Source organism: Cebus imitator, unplaced genomic scaffold (assembly GCF_001604975.1).
Source record: "Cebus imitator isolate Cc_AM_T3 unplaced genomic scaffold, Cebus_imitator-1.0 Scaffold844, whole genome shotgun sequence".
Taxonomy (NCBI): Eukaryota; Metazoa; Chordata; class Mammalia; order Primates; family Cebidae; genus Cebus; species Cebus imitator.
This window is the reverse complement of record NW_016108159.1, coordinates 177,101-183,525: the sequence shown is the minus strand read 5'-3', so window position 1 is coordinate 183,525 and position 6,425 is coordinate 177,101. Positions and strand designations below refer to the sequence as shown.

The window sequence follows — 6,425 nt, the reverse complement described above, 5'->3', positions numbered from 1 at the left end:
TCTGGATGGAGGGAGTAATCAACTCTATACAAAAAAAAAAAAAAAATTTTTTTTTTTAGATGGATGTTTCCCTCTTGTTGCCCAGGCTGGAGTACAATGTCACGCCTCGGCTCACTGCAACCTCTGCCTGCTGGGTTCAAGTCATTCTCCTGCCTCAGCCTCCTGAGTAGCTGGGATTACAGGCCTGTACCACCACACCTGGCTACTTTTTGTATTTTTAGTAGAGGCAGGGTTTTGCCATGTCGGCCAGGCTGCTCTCAAACTCCTGACCTCAGGTGTTCCACCTGCCTTGGCTTCCCAAAGTGCTGAGATTACAGACGCGAGCCAAGGAGATTACAGATGCGTGGGCCCAGCCTAACCCTATCCAAAATCATAAATACGTCAATGAAGGACAGGACTGTGAAACAGCCATTCGATTTACAAATATTGGTGTCATGGTCACCTTGACAAGAACAGTTTCTGTTTAATGGAAGGTGCATAGGCTTGGCTGAAGTATGCTTAAGACAGAATAGGAGGAGAGCAATTGGACACAGTGACCGTAGACGACACTCTGTGGGAAGCTTGCAATCAGGGGGAACAGATAAATGGCACTAAGCAAGTAAAAGGAGTGAAGTAAACAGGTTTTTGGTGTTTGCATTTTTTTAAGATGGGAAAAATAACACCAGTGGGTATGCTGACAGGAATAACTTAGAGAGGGAGAAAAAGTCACATCATGCGGATGTTACACATGCTGTGAGATTATCAACTTGCTTTTTGATTTAGCCAATCTAAGTAAGATTTTTCTGTTGTGTGCAAGCAAAAAAACTGTTACACAGTGAGTGAGCAATTGGCTTGATATGTCTGACTTTTCTGTCTTATGCCAATTGTGGAGGTGTAATTTAAATATTGCTCTCTTTCACATGCTTTGAATGATAAACTATATTATCACAGTAATTGGATGGGAAGACTGCTTCTACAACCATAGATTCCAATCCTGGCCTGCCACTTATAAGATGTCATCTAGCATAAATTACTTAGCTACTATATGTCATATGAAATGTCTTCTTATAAACATAGGGATAATAAAGGTACTTATGGATCAAATGAAGTAAAGCATTTAAAGAGCTTATAAAAGAACTTGCTATGTGGTAAAATTTCATAAATATTAAAAGTCTGCCTGCCATATGATAAAAATTCCCTTTTAGAGTAAAGAATGTAAACTGCCTGATTAACTGTTTTCCCTATTCACACATATAACCTTAAAATTAGTTAATAAACATGCAACTAACAAAGCAAAATTATTCACAGCTGTACTTTATAGGTATGAAAACAGAGAAATAGATCATTTAACTAAGATACAAAGTAAATTAAAATATAATAGTTAATTTACAAACTGTGTCCAGATGCTTGGTGTATGGTTAACTTTATGTGGCAATATGACTGGGCTACAGGGTGCCCAGATATTTGAGCAAACATGATCCTGGGTGTGTCTGTGAGAGTGACAAGCTGATTTCATCCTTGCAAGGTCCACAGCACAGAATACAGTTGATCCATGGCAGACTTTATGGAAACTGTGAAATGACAAATGTGTGCAGTTTTATGCCACTGTGTGCTAATTTTTTATGAAGCAATAGAAAACTAATATACAAGTATTTAAGTTATTCTATATGGAATCTGTTGGGGTTAAAGTGATCCACTGTGTTATTTAAACCACTGCAGAGGATGAAGAATAATTTTTTGCTCAGCCATAACCTATGTAGCTCTAATATGCAAATTAAAGTAGGTACAGCTAAACACACAGTGCTGAGAATGTTAAATGTTGTGTAGTGAAGATTGATTGCAATACAGCTGCGAGAACAGGCAGCTTGAAGTGTGACAGCAACAAGGGGGGACACTTCCAGGTAAAACAGTATCATTCTCAGTGTGAAGGGCTCAGATGATGGGGCTGCTCCTTCTGTCCCTGCCTTTTAAATGAGGCAGGGATTTCAGTTCCAGGATTCTCCTGTGGGGCCACAACAGAGAAGCAAAGCCACGGTAATGGCAAGCAGTGACTTTGAATTAAACTAAAATAACTTATTATGAAAAACGCCTGTGATAGACATTCCTTGAGGCTTTAGAGTCTCCAACACCAGCTAGCTCTGTGATTCAATCAGAGTTGATTCTAATTTATAAGAGGTGTATGTGTGTGTGTGTGCACGCATGTGTGTGTGAGTGTAAAACACTTCCCTTATAAATAACTGTGACAAATCTTTACAGACCACTGGCAATGCGGTTAAGATACGCTTGCATGATTTTCTGCATGAAGACAGCTGCAAAGTTCCTGAATGTTCCTAACTAAACCAGAGCCTACCACAGTGCATGAAACATGGGGACTTTCTGACTTTTAATCAAGCTCCCATTTGTCAATAGCTTCTAGTACCAGTGTATTGCTGAATTCCTGGCTTCATAACTGATGTTGGCCTTTCTAATAATCTCTCAGTTTCTGAAATGTCCTCACAGCAGGATTAACTTAGAAATTCCCCTAGGATTTACAAGTAAAATGTGATTGTTTAAAAATAAATTAACTGCAGAGATTAATAAATGAATATAAGATTGCTAATCTGCTTCTTCTCCGATGAAACACCAAATGGCGGATGACGACTGTGCAGCGGGGTGGGGAGGGGGGACGCGAAGGCACCGGGGGCCCTGGGATGGGGAACCACAGTGGCTTCCGCAGGGGTATCCGAGGCCGGGATCGCAGCCGTGGACGGGGCCGGGGCTGAGGCCGCAGAGCTCGCAGAGGCAAAGCCGGAGGATAAGGAGTGGATGCCTGTCACCAAGTTGGGCCGCCTGGTCAAAGACGTGAAGATTAAATCTCTGGAGGAGATCTATCTCTTCTCTCTGCCAATTAAGGAATCTGAGATCATTGACTTTTTCCTGGGGGCCTCTCTCAAGGATGAGGTTTTGAAGATTATGCCGGTGCAGAAGCAGACGCGTGCTGGCCAGCGAACCAGGTTCAAGGTGTTTGTTGCTGTTGGGGACTACAATGGTCACGTCGGTCTGGGTGTTAAGTGTTCCAAGGAGGTGGCCACTGCCATCCGTGGGGCCATCTTCCTGGCCAAGCTCTCCATTGTCCCCGTGCGCAGAGGCTACTGGGGGAACAAGATCGGCAAGCCCCACATGGTCCCTTGCAAGGTGACAGGCCGCTGTGGCTCTGTGCTGGGGCCTCATCCCCGTGCCCAGGGACACTGGCATCGTCTCAGCACCTGTGCCCAAGAAGCTGCTCATGATGGCTGGTATCGATGACTGCTACACCTCAGCTAGGGGCTGCACTGCCACCTTGGGCAACTTTGCCAAGGCCACGTTTGATGCCATCTCTAAGACTTACAGCTACCTGACCCCCAATCTCTGTAAGGAGACTGTATTCACCAAGTCTCCCTATCAGGAATTCACCGACCACCTCGTCAAGACCCACACCAGAGTCTCTGCGCAGAGGTCCCAAGCTCCAGCTGTGGCTACAACATAGGGTTTTTATACAAGAAAAATAAAATGAATTAACCTTAAAAAAAAAAGATTGCTAATCCAGTTATTTAAGTGTTTAGGTGAGAGGCATAAACATGCAGGAATATGAAATTAAGCCTCTTAACCCACAAACAATGGCATTTTCAAGCACAGAAATGCATCACAAGGATTCAATCCTCCAGATGTGAGTCCAGCTCCTATTTCCTCTACTCTTTCTCCATGAAATTTCTTCTCTCCTTTTCCTCTTTTCCCCTCTTTCACTGCAAATACAACCTGTGCAGACCATAATTAAGAATTTACATTCTTTTTTGGGTTTGTTTTCCTAGGAGATGGTTACAAACAAGGACCAGTTTTTACTTGGTCTTTACATCTGCTCTATCAGTCAGTTATACTACATGAAACATAGAGGCATTGCAGAGGGTTTACTGAATAAATACATTTCATACTGAAACATTACAACAAAATCACCCACTTTCAAACTGTACACCGGTTGCTTTCCATATAGGTACCCTAAGTGTGGCTTTTCTGTATCAGGAGCCAAACAAAGTCTTCTAGAAGCTGGTAGGTGTCGCAGAACTATAGAGCAGATTCATTTGTCCACGGGCCTCTACACGGTGCATAGCACAGTTTCCAGCACACAAAAAGTGGTAAATCAACATCATTTGACTTATTCATATATATACATTTTCAAAGCTGCCACCCCCAAATATATTTTGTAAACTAAACTAAATATTTCGCAGTAAAGGAAAAATACCATTTGTCATGCGTCAAGCTCTTATAAAATAGATAGATGATATTACAGCAGTATGGAATTTTTATATTTACATTAGTGGCTTTCAGAGACATAGGGATTTCTTTCCAAGACTATGTAAAATGTAGGGATAATGCTGACCAGCGCAGGCAATGAATTGTGATGCATGCCTTTTACATCCCAGCTCTGCACCTCCTAGCTGTGTGAACAGGTACAAGTAATCTATCCTTCTGAGTCTAAATTTCCTCATCTTGAAACCGAAAGAAAGGTTATGTCACAGGGATTTTATGAAAACTATCAGTAAGATAAGTAAAGCAACTAATACACAGTGGGCCCTGAAACAGCAATTCTTATATATTCTGATATTACAGTAAGGCGAAACCGTTTTCCCCCAAAATAATTTAATTAGAATTTTGCGAATTCCACACAATAAGAAGTTCATCTGACCCAAAAATCAAGGATGCTTCCTTCTGAGATGCAGGCTGGTTATTTGATCAAGCTAAAGCGAAAGAAAATAAGAATGTGATGGCTATTCCCTTATAGGATATACTACTGTAGTGTAGGAAAACTGGCAACAGAACTACTGATTTTTAAACTTGCTTCGAAATAAATAATGTGGAAAAAGGCGGAAAAGAGGAAAAGAGAACAGTCGTATTTTTCCCATCTTGCACTCCCAGAGAATGGCTGGCCCAGAGCCCATGGTCAGAAATACTCTATCACGGTGGTAATCTCTCCAGAACTGGCTAAGTTCGTTGGTGGTATGAGATGTTTTACCGTGGAACAGGGAATGCAGCCATCTTCCTGATCGCAATTTTGATACCAAACATCATGTGTGTGTGCCTTGTTGTCTTCATCTAATGAATCGGTGAAGTTTTAGAACAGCTTGGTGACCTTGGAAAGCCTGTTTTGCTTCTGATGAAACTGGTCTGAGCCTGTGGGTACACAGTGTCATTGATAAGTAAACTATCTTCCCTCGTTGGCTGGCCTGATATCTTTGTGGAGGGGAAGGCATCCTTCCAAGACCGGAATTCTCTCAGACAGGGACTAGTTGTGCATAAAACATCCTCCTCCAGATCTAGCCTCATCAAGATCTTCAAGCAGTTGTTAAGTATCAATCTTTTTATCCCTTCCCAAGGACTTGAAACGAACTCCATTCCTCTGCATCTGCAGAAATTAGCATTGAATTTTCCAGCATTCGGCTGAAGGAGCAGGAGAACAACCTCTAGGATGAGGAGCTTCTGAAACTGTTAGGAGATGGGAGGTGAATTTTGCAGAGATGTGTGTGTGACAGAAGGGGAGGGGAGCAGAGAGAACTGCAGGGGCAAGTTAAGTAGCGGGGGTCTGCCTATACTGCCATCTTTGTGGGGTGTTCTCATCAATGAGCTTGGAAGTTTCCACCTCATTCAGATACTTCCTAGCTGTCAGATACTGGGCAAGTTACATTATGCCTTAGATCTCAATCTTCTCCCTTGTGAAAATGGGAATGACAACACTGCCTTTGGAGGGTTTTCATCGGGGTTAAATGAAAAAGGTACATGAAGTGCCTAGTGTAGCCCATCCATCGTTCTGTGTCCTATTAAACAAAATGGCTTCAACTTTGTTTTCAACTCTTCCATAATGTCATTTTGCTTTCATTGCATTTAATTATATAATCGTGTTTCTTTCTGAAAGCCACTGTCTTATAAAAATAAAATACAATATTTAAATTATACTATATGTCCTGCAAGACAAAACCGAAACCATTAAGGTGATGAACGACTGAGATCTGGAAACATCACTTCAAGTCATGCTGTGTGGTAGGAACTGTGCTACCCTGTGTAGATGCCATGGAAAATGTATCAGACTTCTGTCCCTCAGGTATCGTACGGCGGCCTTTCAATGGCATCTGGTACCTATAAGGTACTGGATTCTGCCTAGGGCAGCTGGTACCTATATGGTGCCAAAACAAATGGCAACTACTGGAAAAACTACAGAATGCAAAGAGAATGTTTTCCCTATCAGTCTAATTTTCAAAAGAATAGTTAATTCAACAACTATTCAGTAGTGCCCTTCTGGTTGTATCAGAGAATGTGGATGGAGAGTTTACAATGACCAACAACACACAGCCCTTTCTCTCACAAGTCTCCCATCTAGCACAGGAGACAAACACATTCATTACATCCACAGGTATTTTCTGAGTGAGTCCAGTGTATGC

The 6,425-nt window shown here is 42.0% G+C and overlaps 1 pseudogene across 1 annotated transcript; it reads left to right on the top strand.

Annotated features, from left to right (window-relative positions):
• Positions 1-2,612: 2,612 nt before the first annotated feature.
• Positions 2,613-3,530, top strand: LOC108297789 (annotated as a pseudogene). The gene has a single exon (XR_001822327.2). The product of XR_001822327.2 is annotated as a 40S ribosomal protein S2-like (transcript).
• Positions 3,531-6,425: the final 2,895 nt, after the last annotated feature.